The sequence below is a fragment of the Hemitrygon akajei genome, chromosome 10 (genome assembly GCF_048418815.1).
Source record: "Hemitrygon akajei chromosome 10, sHemAka1.3, whole genome shotgun sequence".
Lineage (NCBI taxonomy): Eukaryota > Metazoa > Chordata > Chondrichthyes > Myliobatiformes > Dasyatidae > Hemitrygon > Hemitrygon akajei.
This window is the reverse complement of record NC_133133.1, coordinates 82531655-82553026: the sequence shown is the minus strand read 5'-3', so window position 1 is coordinate 82553026 and position 21372 is coordinate 82531655. Positions and strand designations below refer to the sequence as shown.

The window sequence follows — 21372 nt, the reverse complement described above, 5'->3', positions numbered from 1 at the left end:
ACCTGCTGAGATCCTGCAGCATTTTGTATGTGTGTGAATCTGGATTCCCAACATCTGTGAGATCTTTTGTGATTTTGCTTCCACCATTCCTGATCACAGCCCCATTGACAATGATGGTGTAAAGCAGGTAAAGACGTCTCTGCTGGAGACTGGTTACTTCCTCTGAAAACTGAAGTCCAGGGAAGAAAGCAAAGGAGCACTCAATGTTTGTTCCATAATATTGATGTCCTAATGTCCACTGTTCCCTTCAATTATATTGAACTATTTTCCCCACACAAATTAAAGAATCATTAATGCAGCAGAGCATTGAATTAATTGCCAAGATTTAAATTAAATGAATTTACTTGACATATTCTGTATTCTTACATTGATTCACCAATATTTTGTGATTATAGCCAAAGACAAGATTATTTCACACTTTGCACTGAAGTTGATTCTGTGCCCATCTGCTGTACAAGGAGGAATCATTGGAATGTTTGAAGAGACTTTTGATGCAGTTTCAAATGAAGAGAATTGACTTGGATCATGAAATTTCCTTCTCTCTGCTTAGCTGCTACCTGATTTACTGAGTATTTCAATCAGATGGTTTTCATTTCAGTTTTTGAGCAACTATGGCATTTTCTCTTATTTTTCACCATGTGGGCGAGGGAATCCATGAAAGGAAGGTAGAAGCAAGACAATTTATCAGTCTGTTTACCACAGAGTTTCTATGGGAGGAATGCCACAAAACAGTCATGACAAATCAACATTTACTAGGGCAAGATATTTTCAGTCCTCAATTTCCTACTGACAAAAAAAATCCAGCTTGATATTGATGATGGGATATAACTAAATTCATTAATACTGGACTTGCAGTGAAAGAAACGGAATGTATTATGCATAATCACAAATAGTGAGTCGTGAATAAATTCACAGAAGTGAGTTTCATTTTTGGAATAGCTTGGAATAATTTGAGATATTGGATGTGACACAGCACTGGTATCATCCAAAGCAATTTCCTCCAAGTGATCATAAAGGATGAGCTAAGCTCAATCAGAGTTGAAAAGGATATTACTTAAGCTTGGATTATAGTTACAATTCAGATGTAAAGTTTGATGTTTATTTCAATAACATGTAACTTATTCTGTTATCTTGCAATATTTTTGTATTATACCTTACTATTTGCATTGTGATTTATTAACAAATATTAATAAACTACTTAGAATAATTCTGACTTACTGTGCAGTATGGGTAAGTGTTCATGGAAAACTCACAGATCCTGCAGAAGGGAGAATTATCAACAATTGTTTGACTATTTGAAATGAGATCTAAATACACAAGGCTTTATTGATTCCTAATATTGCCATGAGGTTTGAGCCAAATACTCTAACAGAGTTTTTTTGAAAGTTTTTCAGAGGTTTTCTTGAAAGTAAGTGAAACTGTACAGGTCAACAAGCACTAAACACAAGCTGTGACATTCTTCCCAATAATTAATATCAGATGGTTGGGGTGGCACTCGATCTTTCAACCAATGGTTTACGTCTTAATTGATACTGACATCTATAGGCTGCAATCAAGTATCAACTATTATTTAGCCTATGCAGTTCTTTTTTAAACAAGTCCTTGGCTGGATAATGCAAGGTGCTGCTGATAAACCCAATGTTTATCGAGTACATACTTCATGTACACTTCTGAAGGCAGATACACTTTAATTTTAAAGTTTACTTCATAGAGTAGCACTTTGTTAATCTTGCACCGGTTTTCCAAGTGCCACAGATTGGAAACTCCCTCTGTAGTGCCTTCAGTTATGAATAGGAAATATTTCCACGATTGGATGTAGTGGAAGTGAATATTATTGAGTAGAATTACAGCAGGATTTGGTGTTTGAAAACATTAAATTATTGACCACAGCATGGTATAAACTCACTGGGTAGAGGTTTGTACAGCTCAGTTAATCAGTTTGAAAGGCAACTTTCACCACTCTCTCTGCATTCTCTGTAAGATCCTTCAGTGCAGCTCTCAGTATCTTGTAAGTCATGAGAAATGATGAGCCTGCTCCAAAAATGGAGCCAATGACAGGGACAAAGTCGAGAGTGAATTCCAGGGCTGAAACGGTAACAAGAGCAACCCCCCAACCTAACCTCACAATTACATCTATGGTTATTTCCTCCAACAGTGGAGCTCTTACTGTCACCTTCAGCTCTTCCACAGGTTTTCCTGCTGTCTTGGCCAGTCTTTGAAGAGAAGCATCATCCAGACCCAGGCATTTCCGGAAGTGGACAATGGCTCCAATCAATATACTGATATCACAAGCGAGAGAGAAGCCGGGAACTGGGACTGCTCCCAATCCCCCAGAGAGTGCTGCAAACATCCAGATATGTTTTTTCAGAATTTCATATTTCCTCTGAACTACCTCCAAACTTAGATTTGGAAGGGCCAGGGCAAAGATCCTTTTCTTTACATTATTTAGATCACCTTCGAGTTTTTTATTTAACTGAATGAAATCAAAAAGTTTCGGCATTTTACTGGATATCAGGAACACAGGTGAATTTGGAAACCCTGCCTTTTTCAACTCCTCAACACAGTAATTCCGAATCTTTTTTAGCTCTTTCTTATGAACCTTCTTTTCTAGCTCTTCTTCTTCATTAACCTTTTCTAGTTTTCCTTCTTTATTAACACTATTTTTCTCCCTTAGGTTGAGATCATTATCAATCATAGAGCGGACAAAATAGAACATTTTCCCCAGCCGTTTAACCTCTTTGGCAAGTTTTACATCATTTTCTTTGAGTCGCAAAGCAGAGATTATGATAAAGAAATCATATCTTTTGAAATTCATTTTTTTGAGATATTTAGCTGCTGGAAATTTTGTAGTTCCCATCCCTGGCAGGTCCCAATAGCGAACATTGGGCAGAGTGGGATGTGAGTACCCGGCTGGCTCCATTGTTGTTTCTGTGGTCCCAACTTCAGCTGCTCCCGGATCAGTTTTCTGGTCCTCTAATGGCATTGATGAAGGTGGATTTTCCTGCACCTGCTTCTCCCGTCACTGCAATGTTCAGCTCTGTTTTGTCCAGATCATTTACTTTCTTCTCTATGAGTGGTTTAACTTTTTTCAGCCCACCTGTTTCAAAATCAGACTTTAGTTTGTTCAGTTCTTCCTGTGTGAAGAATGAGGGGGTCTCAGTCTCTGCCACCTGTTCACTGAAGCAAAATATGTTCCATTAAAGTTCTCAACTGAAACAACTTCCATGTATTCTTAATATCATAGCATTCACTGAATGCCCTCATGTCAGTCCTTACTTTCAATTGTCCAAGTGCTCTTTCCTGTTACACTTTGCTACCCATATTCCTTGCTGTCTATATTCATTATTATAATGTGCATAAGCACAAGTAGAGTCATTGGAAAGTACAGCACAGAAACAGGCATCGACCTGCACTGGGACCATAGCCCTCCATACTCCTATGATTGCTGTACCTATCCAGACTTCTCTTAAAATTGAGCTCACAATCACCACTTATCCTGGCAGCTCATTCCACACTCTCATGATCCTTTGACTGGTTAATATGCTTTGACTTTTCTTAACCCCCATTGCTTTAACTAATGGAGCATGTAGATACCGACCTGTTTGTCCAATGAAGCAGCATCTTCACATGCTTTTACCATTTTATTTCTTTTCACCGATGTTGCTTCACCACATCCTCTTCTTTCAGTCCAACAAAGTTATCTTAGCTTTTGCCTCTCTGAAATGCTGTTGCCAGTGAAGCTGGTGATGGGATATTTGGAGCACATGAAGCCCTATTTGTGAGGGGCACTAGTAATCATCTGATAGGGTACAGAAGAGGAGTGGTTATCAGAGATTCCTATGCAGATGATGTGTTCTGTCTGCAGTGTGGTGCATCAATAGGAATGGGAAAGGCTCATTTCAGACCTGGCATGCTTCAATCATTGATACTCTCTACCACAGTCATTAATCTAGTTTCAGCACATGCAATTCTGAGTGATGCTGCACAGTCAAATATTTGGAGGAGAAAAAGAGAGGAACATTTTCCAAGAACATGCCCGTCCTCAACCATGGTCACTGCTAATGATGTGGCTGAAATATTCACAAGCATGCTGTTTGATAACCAGGTCAAATGTGGATGGGACCAGGCAACTTCCAGAATATAGTACAGAAGACATAGACTCTTTCAAAGTAAGCATCTACACAACAAGATGTAACATTGCTCAGTTGTCAAATTCAGTTTGGGCAATGATCACTGAATCTGTCTACGCTACAACATCAACAGAGTTATGGGCCTTGCCATCATGGGGCTCTCAAGAAGCACTTATTCACATGCACACCTAAGCCAAATTTGGAATTTTTTCCAGGAAATTTGATCTTTCAAAACTCATTTTCAACATAGTTGAATTGTGGCCATGAGAGCTTCCTCCAATACATAATGAAAACTGTCTTTGATCCCAGGCTAATACATTACTGAGTGTGGCAAACAGGACCACACTCTTTCAGTGGGCAATAAGAAGAATGCAGATCAATGGTTAGTGATGTAGTTCATATGAACTGAAGCGTGAAATAGCAATAGTGAGATCTGTTTGGGCAGGGCATTGAAATGTGCAAATCTCCTTGATTGAAAGTTTTACTTGAGCCAATAAAATGTGCTGTTTAAGCAGAACAGCCATTGTTGGAGTGGGCAGTGTTAGAGTGGTAAACTGAGGCTTTGGGTCAAGAGGCTTCAATGAGAGGAAATGGAGACCAAGATCTCAGAAGCCATTTTGGATTGGCCATTGTGTGAGTGAGTCAGTAGAGTGGTCTGACATCTGAGACTTTGGCTTGAGAGGCTTTGGTCAGGAAACGCGGGAGAGTAGCAGATAAGAACAGGTAAGTTATTTAATACATTATTGTGCAAAGATCTTAGGCACACATGTATATAACCCCACCCCCACCCTGGAACTCCTCCTCAGCCACCTTCCTCATTCCCCTCTGACAGTGCTCCAGCCTCACAATGCCCAATATCCATTGCTCCCACCAGATAGTTACAAACTCAAATGTCATTTATTAGCTAAGTATGTATGGAGTATACAAATGAGATACTTCTGCAGATAGGCATGAAACAAAGAAAACCATAGATTCAGTTCAAAGAGAAACAGTAAACCCACCCTGATCACGCACAATAAAAGAGAAAGGCAACACGATCATTAATCCACTTTCTTATCTCCCTACCCCGCACAAAATGCAGCAAGAACATCATATCCACTCCCCGCTCTACATTGACAAATACAGTACTGTGAAAGGTCACAAGCATATATATAAAATATATAAAATAGGGATGCAGGATCATTTGATGTGTTTTAGCTGCATGACGTGGGATCTGGTGTGTTCCATTGTGGTTCCTGGTTAGCAAATCTGAAGCAGGTGTTAGTTACTCGAGGAACTCGGGCTCAAATTTGAGTGGCTGTAATCTGGCCTTCAACCACAATGATGCATCAGGGAGGGCGAGAGTTACCTGGACTCTATGTTGAGACTGTGATCAGGGCCAAGGGGGTGTGACTGTGTGTGAGGCACTTGTGGAAATGGGGGTTCCAAGAGGGAGTGCTGGAGGAGTCTCAACCCTTGAACTTGCCCAACAGGTCTGAAATTGATGGACTACACACAAAAAAACTGGAGGAACTCTGCAGGCCAAGCAGCATCTATGGACAATACTAAACACTCGACATTTCAGGCCAAGACTCTTCATGCTCCCTGTGAGGATGAGACTGGGGGCTATAGGGAAGTCGAGCAACCAAAGCATTGCTCTGTGGTTCATGGAGCTGTCTGGTGCCTGAGTCTGGGGCATGTCATCTGACTTGCAGAAAAATTATGCATGGGAAGGGAAAAGATTTGTTTTTTGTGGTTCATATGAGTAGCAGTGATCTTGGAAGAAAAAGGGAAGAGTTTCCACTGAGGAAATTTAAGAAGCTAGAGATTAAATTAAAATACAGAAACAAAGAGATATTAATTACTGGATTGTGACCTGAACAATGTGCCATTTGCACACAAATTGCTGGTGGAACACAGCAGGCCAGGCAGCATCTATAAGGAGAAGCACTGTCGACGTTTCGGGCCGAGACATTCATCCCAACCCCTCCGGTCTTCTCCTATCATTTTGCATTTCCCCCTCCTCCCACTACTTTCAAATCTCTTACTATCTTTCCTTTCAGTCAGTCCTGACGAAGGGTCTCAGCCCAAAATGCCGACAGTGCTTCTCCTTATAGATGCTGCCTGCCCTGCTGTGTTCCACCAGCATTTTGTGTGTGTTGTTTGAATTTCCAGCATCTGCAGATTTTTTCGAATGTGCCATTTGCACAGGGTTATTAAGATCAGAAAGCTAAATGTGTTGTCAAGGTTTTAGTGAGAGAAGTGGGTTTAAATTTGTGGAACATTAGCACCAGTGTTGGAGAAAGGGAGCTGTTCTGATGGGACAGGCTCCACCTGAACTAGGCTGGGACCAGAATCCTGGCAAATCACATAACCAGAGCTGTGGTTAGGGCCATAAACTAAATTGTAGAGGATGGATTGAATAGGTTGGAAAAGTCAGGATAACATTAAAGGGAATGAGAATCCAGGGGAGGTTACAGAAATCTCCAAATTAATGAATAAGACAAAGTTTAGAAAGGGATAAGAAGTTATCTTCAGAAACATAGTGACAAAATTGAAAAGAGTGGTGAATACAGAACTGAATCTGTCAAATTTCAAGGGATGATGTATATATAATAAAGTTGATGATCTCATAGCACAGTTACAGATTGTCAGGTATGATGATGTGGGTATCACTGGGTCATAGTTGAAGGAAGTTCACAGCTGGGAGCTTAACATCCAAGGATATACATTGTATCAAAAGGAAAGGCAGCTGGGCAGAGATGTTGGAATGGCTTTGTTTGTTTTAAAGAATAAATAAAGTCACTAAAATGAAAAGGGATAGCATTAGAAGATGCAGTCTACTAGGGACAGTCTAACAAAAGACCCCTATGGGAGTATCACATAGGCCTCCAAATGGTAGCAAAGATGTGGGGTACAAATTACAAAGGAAGATAGAAAAGACATATAAAGAGGGTATGGTTATGTTTGGCCATGGGAGATTACAATATGCAGAGTTTTTGGAAAATCAATTTGCTACTCAATTCTAAAAGAAGGAGTTTGTAGATGGCTTTTTCAAACAGCTTCTGGTTGAGACCATGAGGGAAAATTCTGGATTTGGTGTTGTGTAATCAGATTTGATTAAGCGGCTTAACGTAAAGGAACCCTCAGGAGGCAGTCATCATACTAGTGCAGAATACACCCTGCCGTTTGAGTGGGACATGATAAAATTGGAAGTATCAGTATTACAGTGCAATAAAGGGAATTACAGAAGCAGGAGAGGTGAGTGGGCCAAAGTTCACTGGAATGTAACACTAGCAGGGATAATAGAAGAGTAAGGGCTGGACTTTTTGAGAATGATTACACCATGAGACATAGGAGCAGAATTAGGCCATTTGGGCCATTGAGTCTGCTCTGCTATTTGATCACAACTGATCCATTTCCTTCTCAACACCATTCTTCTGCATTCTCCCAGAAAACTTCATACCCTGACTAATCAAGAACACATCAACCTCAACCTGAAATGTACTGAATAATCTGCCCTCCACAGCAGCCAATGGCAATGAATTCCAGAGATTCAGCACCATCAGGTTAATAAAAAGCATCTTTGTCTATGCTCTAATGTGCCCTGCAGTCCAAGACTCTCCCATCTTAGGAAATATCCTCTCACACATCTGAGGGTTTTGGTGAGATATCCCCCCCCCCCATTCTACTAAATTCCAGTAAGTGAAGTCCCACAGCCACTAATCCCTTCATTTCTGAAATCATTCTTGTGAACTTCCTGTGAACCCTCTCCAACGTCAGCACATCCATTCTCAAATAAGGGGCCCAAAACTGCTCACAATACTCCAATGCCTTCTAAAACCTCAACATTAAATTGTTGCTTTTATATTCTAGTCCACTCAAAATGAATATTAAATTTGTATTTCCCTTCCTTATCACCAACTCAACATTCAAATGAACATTTAGGGAAACCTGCATGAGGACTCCAGAGTCCCTTTCTATTTAAAATTTTAAAAAATCTCCCCATTTACGAAGCAGTCTATACTTTTATTCCTTCTACCAAAGTACATGACCATATAGCACCCAACATTGTATTCCTTTTGCTACTTCTTTGCTTATTCTCCTAATCTGTCTAAATCCTTCTGTAGCCTCCCTGCTTCCTCAAGACTACCTGTCCCTCCACCTATCTTCATTTCACCTGCCACAAAGGCATCAATTCCATCATCCAAGTCATTGATACACAATTTAAAAAGAAGGGTAAGTGTTGGGACCCCAGCAGAACACTACTAGTCACTGGCAGCCAATTCTGAAGTCACACTCTGGATAGCAATAAAGAGGTGATCTTTCAGGCCAAGACTCTTCCTCAGACCTGAAGGGTCTTGGCCTGAAACATCAGTGCTTATTCCTTTGCTGGTTGGCTGCCAGTGACTAGTGGTGTTCCATTGATGTCAGTGTTGAGGAAGCAGGAATTCTGCAGAAGGACTTGGACAGATAGGAAATAGGAGAAGAAGTGACAAAAGGAATACAGTGTGGTGTAGTGTATGGTCTTTTGGTAGAAGACATTTTTGTAGAAGGAATAAAGATATAGATTATTTTCTAATGTGGTAAGTAAGGCAACTGCAACATTTGTGAGGACTAGAATATTATAGAAAGGATTTAATGCTGAGGCTTTATCAGGCGTTGAGCAGACTGCACTTGGAGTAAAGGGAGCATTTTGGACCCCATATCTATAACGGGATATGCTAGGGAGACCAGAATATATTCATGAGAATGTGCAAAGGCTGAAAAAATGAATATATAAGAAGTGGTTGATAGCTCTGGGTCTGTATTCATGGGACTTTAGAAGAATGGGAGGGGGGATTGCAATCTTACTGAAACCTGTTGACACCCCAAGGCCTTCTACTTCCTGTGAGGCCGAAGTCAGATGCATGCATGATTACTCTCACTTTCCTGTCATGAATCAAGCTCCAGCAGCACTCAGGAAGCTGGACTGGTGCACCACCTGCTCCCCAAAACACACACACTTTCCACCAGTACCACACAGAGGATGAAGTGAATACCACTTGGAAAATTTAATGATGCTGCTTATTTATGCTTTTCTAAAATAAAATGACCACCAAAGAGAATGGACCAATGTTTTAGTGTGAGATAACATTTGCTCATGTATCTTTATCTCCATCATGCACCATGCTTACGAGGAAATGAATCATTGTTCCTTTAGTGTCACCAGTTCTACTGTGATGCAATCATGGGTTAAGCCCAAGATGGGATCAGATTGTTCCAGAATGCAGATTTTCAAGAAGACAGGTGTCAGCTACATGCTCAAGGCTGTTAGGAACTGTAAATATCTGCTGTTCTTGATGTCAATACCACATCTCAAAAACCAACAAAAGGGATTTAATCTGCTGAAGAGCCAGATCTGTCTTGCTCTAAAAACAAAAGCTGAGCACTCTAGGCTTCTGTTCTTCCAGGCTTTGTTGATGCAGGAGAGCTGGGAAGAAACAATGTGTGTAATTTCCAACCTACCTGGAGCTTGACCCTCCCATTCCTGATCTCTGTCTCTCGTTGGTTGGCCTGTATAATGATCCAGTGATGACAGGGTTTAATCAGATGCTCAGGGAGCCTTTTTGTCTTTTCTTGTGTAGTTTTTCTACTTCTAGAGGAGACGACAGAATGAGTTATGTTTTTTTACACCAGACATATTCAAGACTGTGAGGCAAGTCACCATTAGTAACAATTGGTTTAAAACAAGCAACTAGAAAATACACAATTGCATTTACTCACCTTGCCTCAGTCAACCTGAAGAAAGAGATTCTGCAGGCAGTCGTGCCTCCTCAATGTTCCAAGGGACCTATCATGAACCCCGAGACATAGAGAACTGAATGGTAATGGTCAAAATTACTGGACTCTCAAACATCATCATAAATCAGTCACCAACTTGAAGTGAAGTAACAAAAATCCTTGTGCTGTAAAATGCCCCCTTATGGGCTCACTGTAAAGCCCATGGCAATCACTTTGGAAAAATAGCATTTTGCACTCACACTCCCAGAAATTCACAGAAAGGTGTTATTTCTGTTGACAGATGTCAGTGAAATTGCAATTAAATTTAAATAAAAAGCTGACTTGTTGAAGACCTTTTCTGTCTTCATAGAAAGGAATAAAATACTAAAGATATAGTTAAATACTAAACTAAATCAAGAGGATGAGATTTTTCAGTGCTGTATCCATAACGCATTGAGAAGTGGGAATACAAAGAGAGTGAACTCTAACTGGCTGCACCAACGTCTGGTATGGAGGTGGGTGGGTGACCACTGCACAGACCGAAATAAGCTGCAGAATGTTATAAGCTCAGCCAGCTCCATCACTGGCACTAGCCTCCCCAACATCCATGACATCTTCAAAGAGCGATGCCTCAAAAAGGCGGCATCCATCAACACCCAGGACATGCCCTCTTCTCATTGCTGTCATCAGGGAGGAAGGACTGGAGCCTGAAGGCACACACTCAACGACTTCTATAGTTTGGCGATTCCAATGCTTATCCGGATAAGAGCTATCCTTCTGGAATCAGAAAGGCCGAGGGAATTGTGTTTTCGCTTCCAACTACCCTTTGGAACAGACACACCGTCCCCACTTCTTCTCTCGAAATAACTATCGTGCTTTTCACAACAAACCTGTGCTTTCTGGTTTCACAACTCACTTTTCACTTTAGCTATGTCGCCGACATTTCTCCTCTAATACATGTTGTTTCTCTCTCCTTAAAAACATCTTAAAATAACAACGCCGCACTTGAACTCTCAGCAACGCTCTGCTAGACGGCTCCAGTAACTTCCTCGGAAACTTTCCTCAGGAAGGCACAAGACGGACAATATGAACTGTGTGCTAACTCTCCATGGCTTGTGATGACATTTCATTCAGTGCTGGAAGTTGTCAGACAGGCTGGGAATGTAAACCAAACATAAGATTAACTTGTTTCCTTCACTTGTTTCCTGGGCGGTTTGGAATAAGCTCTTGCATTGCAGCACCTCTTGGTTAACTCTATAGTGATTTGCGTCACACAGCTTTCCTGTTTCCTGGAAGCACCCGAACCTCTTTATGTACCCGACTGCTTTTTAATTTATTGTGTTTTGCACTACTTGTTTTAACTTAACTAGTTAATATACACATATATACTTAGTGTAATTCAGTGTTTTTTTTTTCATTTCTCATGTACTGCTTTGTATTGCTGCCGCAAAGTAAACATATTTCACAACATGCACCGGTGATATTAAAACTAATTCTGATTGTCAATTTAGGGCAGTTTGCTGCTGTTGTTACGTGCTCAACTTCAACTTCACTTGAACACCTGCATATCCCCAATGCGAAGTCCCTACATGCAAGTAAAAGAGGTAGAATATCGGACAAAAGTAACAGCTGTTCAGGAGTTTTCTCAAATTGTTCGGGCAATATATTGGTTGTACGATCATTGGCACCGATGTCCAGTTTACAAACATGTAACTGTCCACAATTTACACAATCGAGTCGTATTAAAATTATGTAACGGCAATGAATACATTCAGTTTGTCATTCAATTTCTTGTCTTTACCTGCACTGGATCTTTGATCAAGGAGGCTCAGTCAGTGAAAGTCCACTTTGTTTAGCAGTCCGTTGCGATTTGTATGTTCTGTGCTTCCTCTCTCCTTCACACTGAGTACCTCTCACGTATTGGACAGATTGATGGGTGTTATCCAATGAGAAATAAAGATATGCATGAGATCACTTGTTGTCGGGTGACTTGATTCTTTTCACTCTGCTGGTTCAGGCTGTGATGAGTACAGACGGTGCACTCAGATATCGTGTACAGTACCTACAGAACGATCTCTATTAACTACAATAGTTAAATCACCGCAACGTACTCTGTCACACCTGCGAATCGATTGATACCTTCCTCAATTCTTCAGCCAGCCAGCGACATTGAGGATAATTTACCGCAGCCAAGTAGCTGAAAGTGTCATGCCTTTAGGATGTGGAAGGGCATATCAGCCGCTGGGGAAACTTTTAGGATCACGGAGATAATATTCAAACTGCTCTCTGTGTCAGGATCGAAGCCTGGTTGCAGGGTTTTGCAGAGAAAGTAATCCAGCACCATGATATCGATTTAGGATTTCATCAAGTAAAGTCAAGTCAAGTCAACTTTTATTGTCATTTCGACCATAACTGCTGGTACAGTACACAGTAAAAATGAGGCAAAGTTTTTCAGGACTATGGTGTTACATGACACAGTACAAAAACTAGACTGAACTACGTAATAAAAAAAAACACAGAGAAAGCTACACTAGACTACAGACCTACACTGGACTGCATAAAGTGCAGAAAAACAGTGCAGGCATTACAATAAATATTAAACAGGACAATAGGGCAAGTTGTCAGTCCAGGCTTCGGGTATTGAATGGTCTGATAGCTTGGGGGAAGAAACTGTTACTTAGTCTGGTCGTGAGAGCCCGAATGCTTCGGAGCCTTTTCCCAGACGGCAGGAGGGAGAAGAGATTGTATGAGGGGTGCATGGGGTCCTTCATAATGATGTTTCCTTTGCGGATGCAGCGTGTAGTGTAAATGTCCGTGATGGCAGGAAGAGAGACCCCGATGATCTTCTCAGCTGACCTCACTACCCACTGCAGGGTCTTGCGATCCGAGATGGTACAATTTCCGAACCAGGCAGTGATGCAGTTGCTCAGGATGCTCTTAATACAACCCCTGTAGAATGTGATGAGGATGGGGGGTGGGAGATGGACTTCCCTCAGCTTTCGCAGAATGTAGAGACGCTGCTGGGCTTTCTTTGCTATGGAGCTGGTGTTGAGGGGCCAGGTGAGATTCTCCGTCAGGTGAACACCAAAAAATTTGGTGCTGTTTACGATCTCTACCGAGGAGCCGTCGATGTTCAGTGGGGAGTGGTCGCTCCGTGCCCTCCTGAAGTCAACAACCATCTCTTTTGTTTTGTTCACATTAAGAGACAGGTTGTTGGCTCTGCACCAGTCCGTTAGCACTAATCCATCAGGTCCTAGTGGCAGGTAAAAGCAGCTTCAAATGATCATAAATGACCTTCTTTCCTCTAAAGTCAGAACTAAGTCGGAAATTGGACGTTTGCACATGACTGCACAATATTCAATCCCATTCGCAATGAAAACAAACCAATCTTTCCCTGCAGACAGCGAGATGACGCCGAGTGGCACAATGGCAGAGCGGGAGGTGCTGCTGTCCTGTCCTCCTGACCTTCGATGATGTCTGTGCGTGGAATGTGCATGTTTTCCTATCACCGTGTTGGTATTATTAGTGTATTCCAGTTTCCTCTCCTATATCAAAGACATGCGGTTTGGTGGCTGAATGGATCACTCGAAATTGACCCCAGTTTAATTGGATAGACAACATGAGGAGTTGAATAGCACGTGAGAGACTTCTATAAAAATAAAATAATGTGAGTGACAAACTTCTATAGAAGCACATTGGGGAGTATCCTAACTGGTTGCAGAACACTTTACCCAAATTCCAACAACACGTCACCATGACCACTAGGGGAAAACAGATTTGATCATGTTTATATTAACAGTCACGGTACTTACAAAGCCATCCCCCTCCCTCAACCTGGCCTCTCCGAAACCATCTCCATAATGTTAATCTCAGCATTCCGACCACTGCTGAAAATGGAGGAACCAGTCAGGAGGATCGTTACTGTGTAACCCAATCAGGCAATCGCCATGCTTCTGGTCTGTTTTGAACGGATGAACTGACAAATGTTCAAAGAAGCTGCCAGAAAGAGAAAGGACACAGACTTCGAGGAATATGCCTCATCTATCACCGGCTACATCAGTAAGTATGTAGACAACGTTGGTGACTGAGGAACGGCCATTTCACTGTCCAACCAAAAGCACTTGCTGAGCGGTGAGGAGCACTTCCTATTAAAAACCTAAATACCGACTTCAATTACAGTGACCATTTCTCCTGGCCACTTCAATTAAAGTAGCCAGGAGAAATCACAACTCAACCATCAAGAAGGTCAAGACCGCCTCACCTCATAAAAGATGAAGAACACATGTCCGATTACGATCCCCATTTACGTGGCTGGGTAGCAAGGGTATTACGCAAGGCAAAACCTTTTTGAATTTACCCCTGTACCAGTCATGCCTCCCTCCCTGACACTCTAAACAACTTTAATGCATGCTTTGAGTCATTCAACACAACACCAGCCACAAAATCTACCCCTTTCCCAGGTGAGCAGTAACTGTAGCAATAGCAACATGAGAAAGTCTCTGCAGAGTCAACCTCGGTAAGACGGCCGGGCCAGACAATATCCCAGGTCGCGTTCTCAGGGACTGTGCGCACAGCTGACCGGTGTCTTCAGGGATATCTTCAACACCTCTCTCATCCAGTCCCCACATGTTTTGAATCAGTCACCATCATCTCTGTATCAAAAGGCTCTGCACCTTCACAACTAAACAACTGCTGCCCAGTGGCACTGACGCCAATCATCATGAGGTGCTTTGAATAGCTGGTAATCAGAAACTCCATTCCTGCCACACTAGACAGTCATCAACATGCTTACTGAAAGAACCTCTCCAGAACAGATGGCATAGCATCTGCCATGCATCTGGCCCTGACACACTAAGCAAGCTAAACACTATGTCAGAATGCAGTTTCTGGATTTCATTTCAGTATTCAACACTGTTGTCCCAGAGACCTTGGTGAACAAACTTCTACTCCTACTCCTCTGTCTAAATACACCACTGTGCAACTGGGTATTTTACCTCCTAACCAATGAACCTCAGATAGTCATAATCACAACAGCACATTCATTCCATCATCCTCAAATGGGATCCTCCCCAGTGCAGTGAGTTGAGCCCATTGCTGTACACTCTGCTCACACGTGACTGCATGGCCAAACACCCAAGTGACATCATTGTCAAGTTCACTGATGACAGGACAGTGATGGGGCTCAGCTGCAACAACAATGTGATGACCTACAGAGAGGAGATAGAAGAGCTTGAGGGTTGATGCCAAGTTACTAACCTTTCCCTCAATGTCACCAAGACAAAGGAGATGATTATTGATTTCAGGAGAACTCACACCAGTCATACCCCGTTTTACATCAGTGGAAACTGCAAGCAGTTTTGAACTTTAACAAGTGCACATCTCACACAAATTTTCATGGTCCCAGTACACATCCTACATGATCAAGAAAGTTCACCAACCCCTCTACTTTCTGAAGAGGCTGAAGAGAGCCAGACTATCCACATCCATACTCAAGTCATTCTACAGGCATGTACTAGAGAACATCCCAACAAGCTGCATCACCGTATGGTATGGAAACTGCACTGTGGCAGACAGGAAGGCTCTCTACCAGGCAGTCTAAACTACACAACACATCACCAGCACCAGCTTACCTGCCATCAAGGCCATGCAATAGATACAGAAAGGTGCCAGAAAAGGGCCAGAAACAACATAAAGGATCCCACCCACCCAACTTGTGGATCGTTTGTCCCATCAGGGAGTAGGATACAAGAACCATCAGAAACAAAAATTGTTACTTCGCACGAGCAGTAAGGCTAATCAACATCTCCAACCACCAACTCACCCCGCCACACTCCTAATCACCAGTCATTTATTATTTCCTGTCAGTAACCTTAAGTAGAAATGCTCCTGTGCCTAGCATCATTTTTTGGCCATATCCGTCTATGTATATAAGTTATCTTACAAATTTATTTTTATTATGTTTTTATAATATTATTATGCTCTCTATCTTTTTATGTTTTTTATCCTGCATCAGAACTGTAGTAACAATTATTGAGTTCTCCTTTACACTTGTGTACTGGAAATGATGTTAAACAATCTTTGACCATGGTCTGGTATAGAAACACCAATGCCCAGCAATGTAAGTCTACAGAAATTAGTGAATACATCCCAGTATGTCACAGGCAAAGTCCTCCCAACCACAGGCCACATTTACAAGGAGCTCTGCCACAGAATGCAGCATCCATCATTAAATACCATCTCATCGAGGCCACACACTCCTCTCACTACTACCATCAGGCAGGTGGCACAGAAGGGTGAGGTCCCACACCACCAGGTACAGGGACATTAATTACCCTACACCTATCCGGCCCCTGAACTGGTGTGAATGACATCACTCACCAAAATCCTGAACTGATTCATGACCTACACACTCAATTTCAAAGACTCTTTACAACTCATTTTCTCAGTATTATCTTTTATTTTTTCTTCTTTGCACATTGGCCTTTATACATAGTGTTTCATAAATCTTATTGCATTTGTTTACTTTCCTGTAAATGAGAAAGAGTTACAGACTACAGACAATCAGACGGACTGACAGACAGCCTGCCTCTGATCTTCCTCCCTTCCAGGATGTATTCAGACTTAATCCCCCAGTAGCACAGAATCAATTTCCGCACCAATAAATCCCCTTGTTACCAGCTAGAGAAATGCCCTGGACAAAGTCATCATCGTGCACAATCCCATTTACAGCATAACATACAGAGGAATTTAAGGCCATGATCGTGACTACCATTTATCATGACAGGAGGATCACTGTGGACAGTCTCAAGAAATGTAGGCAATGGAAAGGAGACATCTGATGACATTTGGTACAGGACTTGGGACTCAGCCTACCTCAGTGTTTAGACAGGCCAATGATTTTCAATTCATTCGCAATGTAAACTGATTATAAACTTTAGAAAGGAGAAACAGATGAACACAGATTAGTCTTCATTGAAAAATTTGGTGGAAAGATTGAACAGTTTCAAGTTCCTGATTGTCAATATCTTGGATCTATCTTTGCCCCAGAACATAAAGGCAATACTGAAGAACGTATGCCACAATCTTATTGAAGGAGATTCAGCATGTCATCAAAGACTAACAACCATTGACATTTGTACAGTAGAAAATATTCTGACTGGCTGTGTCATAGCCTCGTATAGAAACTCCAAGGTACAAGGATGCAAGACGCTACAGAGAGCAGTGTTGTCAGCCAGGTCTGTTGTGCGTACCGCTTGATCGATAATCAAGGGCATCTACAAGAAGTAATGTCTCAGCAAGGTAACATCCACATCAGGGACATCTATCTAATGGGCCATGTACTCTTCTTGATGCTGCCATCAGGAAGGAGACTGAGACCCACACCTCAAGTTCAACAACAGCTTGCTCCCCACTGCTATCACATTCTCTAACCCTTGTCCCTCAATATTCCTGAAGTCAGGAAAAAACTCAGTAGCCAACCCACATGTCTGGATGTGAGGGGAAACCAACAAATTCAGGGAAACCCACATTGTCACAAAGAAACTTGCAAACACAACATTGATAGCAGTGGAAGTCATAGTGAAATGCATACTGCACATTATTGGGTGACGGGGTGGAGGAATGGCTCTATCAAAGGTGGCATAAGGCACACCTTCCTTCTGCTGTCTATAGATCACCATTAGACAAGGCGTATCACCTGCTTAGCTCCCCACCCGCAACCCAATCAGGGTCATGTGAAGCCACAGGAGCAGGTGGTGGATGGTCTTATGAGCAGCTGCTGCATATCACAACTCCTGGTTAGGTGACCACTGACTTCAGGCAGACAGTCTCTGAAGAGTACTGATATTAGCTGGGATCACCCATCTTGTAAAGACACTGTCCAGAAGAAGGTAATGATGAACAACTTCTGCAGAAAAATTTGCCAAGAACAATGATGGTCATGGAAAGACCTTGACCACCCATATCATACAACATGGCACATAATGAATGAATGAGCCACACATTAAGTTATATTTGCAAGCCTAACCAATTATAAATTTACTCACTCACAATGCCAGTATAATACACGTGGTTTTCTAAGACATTGTTTTGGTGTAAAGTTACTGGAGGGCATAAGTTCAGGGTGAGAATATCTAAAATGGATTGAAGAGGAAAGGATTTCATATAGCTTTTCACATAGGTGTGGGTATTTGGAATGAGCCAGAGGAAGTGGCAGAGACAGATACAATTTCAGTTGAAAGGATGTTTCGGCAGCTATGTGAACAAGAAAGGTTTAAAAGTATCTGAGCCAAATACTGGAAGGTGGCACTATATAGGCATTTAGCTTGGTATGGGTGAGTTATAGTCATAAAGCACAGAAGTCAGCCCTTCTGCCCATCAATTCAGTGCTGAACATACACTGCTTATTGGCACTATTCCTACATAAATTTCATTTTGTTCTCTTCATATTCCCATCAACACCCTCCCCCTCACCCACCTTAGACTCTACCACACACCTACACACTAGGGCAATTTGCAATAGCTAACTAACACATGGAACTGCACATCTTTGAGATTTAGAAGGAATCCAGAGCACCTCAACCTTCAAGGAAATAGAATAGAAATCCTCAGTTGTAATAAGACAGGACAACTGATTCATTAAGGATCTCAAAACAATAAGTGTGTTCTCAAGTTAACCAAGCCCATTAGGCTGAAAATGTAACATTTTGCACTCAATTATCAGTTCCAAACCCACACTCTACCGACTGGTAATAGATGTCGAGTTATTGAGTTATCTAGCACAGGATCACACCTTCAGCTCAAAACATCCGTAATGAGAAAGGTACCACCCAGGTTAATGTCTTTTTCCTCTGTTTGGTCCCTATCCCTCTAAATCTTTCCTGTCCTTGTACCTGTCCAAATACTTAGAAATGTTGCAACTGTAACCATGTCTACACTTCCTCTGGCAGCTTGATCCATATGCACACAAACATTTCTGCAGAAAGCTTCCCCTTCAGATTTCCTTTAGATTTTTGCCCACTCACCTTAACACTACTCCCTCCAGAGTTAGGCTCCTCTATCCTGGGGATAGGACTGTGATATCCTTTCTGTTGGAAGTTTGACAAATGTGCCTGATGACTGATGGTTGTCTCTGTTATGTTTTGTAACTCTAATACGTAAAGCATATTGAAAGAAAATCATTGGAGTTCAGGACGTGTGTGCTTACTTTCGTTATAATTCTAAATGAGGCATGCAATAAGACATGGTGGCATAATGACGTATGCGTTTCATGTACTTTTACATGAATTATATAAATAACAAAAATGCTTAATCAAACAATATATTTACAATATTACTCAAATATTACTGAAATATTAAATACATAACAGTCACCAGGATGTATTTTGACTTGTGTCTGGACACTGCAATGAACAGCTGAAGCATCAATGAAAACCTCCGGTTACATTCAATTACATCAAACCAGTTTCACTTGTAACAACTCTAAGAATGTTGGCTTTGGCAGCAGAACATTCATTTTCTTCTAGAAATTGAAGATAGTCAGATAATGATGACCTACGGGTCTTGACATTTGTGGGAAATACACTAAGTCCCACAAGGACTATCACATTTCCCCTGTGACAGTAAAGAATTTCCAAAATTCTACATAAAAAAGAACAGAGTTTCTTCACATCTAGCTGTGAACTTTCAGTAGTTAAACTTGTGAATCCACGCACTAAACTGCAGTAGGTTAGACTCGATCTCGGAGCATTGATGTCACAACTACGGACTCTGCCGTGGAGTCTACGCGCTCATGAGTATCCACATTCCAGCTGATTAATGTTTCATTGTGATGGTTTTTAACTCCCTTCATTTCGTTCTAGTCTTGTTGAGACTTGACCAAAAGCACGGCAATGTTTGTGCTCCCTGCTTACCCTCATCCTTGTCTGGAAAAGAAGACTGCTGTTTTGATTGACAATGTAAGAAGCGGTATTCATTTAGTGGTCTTTATACTCCTCGTGTGCTTTCTTTGATCATAACTCCCGAAACTTTAGATACTTTTCCTCTTTCTTCTTGACTAAGTTCATCACCTTTCTGGACATCCAATGTTCTCTTATCTTTCCATCCCCATCCTTCCTCCGAAGAGAAACGTTCCTTTCTTGTACACTGTGCAATTCACCTGCATGGGCCATACATATCCTGATTTAGAACTATCCTGGAAGATAAAGAGTTGTGGCCATTGTTCCCCAACTGTTCACCCACTGAAAGGTGTCGAGTATCTCTCTGCTAAGTCTCACAATACACAATACCAACTCTGAATGGATCTTTATCAAGTGACTTTATTCTTTATCCACTTGCAAAGGGAAATTTCACCACCACTCCCACAAGGGATGATCAGGGATGTCCAACACACTGTTTACAAAGCATTCCTTTTACACATAAGAATGAGACAAGTTTCTTATTTCTAGTGAGCTCAGTCCTTCTGATACATTTGTTGTAGTCTGCTCCTCTCTGCTACTTCCTTATTTTTTTTAACACACAGTGTTCAGTACATTGGGTGCTTGCAGTCACACATTTCATTATTAAGTGAATTTCTGTAGTCACGTACATACATTGCAACATATTAGCTTCCCACTCTGGGATTGACTACAACTCCATTTTGTCACATTAAACAGTTACAAAAACTACAAAGTTCAACACATATTTCCACAAAGGTCTGTCACCTCACTAGGCTCATTACCCAGGTGAGAGGTCAAAGCAATTTTTTAAACAAATTGAATTTACATAAATGCTTTCTTTTACATTTAATCATTGATTTTGCCTTTGATTGTTTAAAGTGTTTTTAATACTTTGGTGAATATTAACAGTTGTAGAATAATATTTATTGTACAGTATATGAGTGCCACTCAATGATTTTTAATCTTGTAACAATTGCCTTAGAGATGTGACTTATCCATTGCCTATTGCATGCAATGTTTTTGAGGCACAATGTTGTTTTGTCTTGCTGTGTGAAGACCCACCTCTCCCCACACTCAGACTGGTGGAAATGTCTATGATGTACTTTACCTTCAAGATTGTACATAATGAAAAAATGGGCCAGTGGCCATTTCTGGATAAAATTCAACGCATTGCAAAAACCGTTTTTCTCTTCAATATACGGAAAGTTACACACTTCGGTTACACTGATTTACAATGCTCATATTGTCATTAGAGAACACTAAACAGCATTGTTCATTTGAATGTGTATTAGGCTCCATTATTTCTCAGAAAATATGCATTCTGACATTGGAAACACACCCTCTTCTTTTCAGACTTCCCCCTGTAAGCACACATTCTCCATAATCAACAGTCAATAATACAACTCTAATATGAATTCTAAACAAAAAGCACTGACCAGAGTGATACAATAGCTGAACTGCAAGTAATCTGATGGCCAGCACACACATACTGAATGTATCTTATGAATTTAGTTGGGTTCCTGTAGACTGAGACCTGTAAAAACATAATATATTGCGAATTATGG

The 21372-nt window shown here is 41.3% G+C and overlaps 1 pseudogene; it reads right to left on the bottom strand.

Moving 5' to 3' along the window:
* Positions 1 to 356: 356 nt before the first annotated feature.
* On the bottom strand, positions 357 to 11830 carry LOC140734516 (interferon-inducible GTPase 5-like; annotated as a pseudogene).
* Positions 11831 to 21372: the final 9542 nt, after the last annotated feature.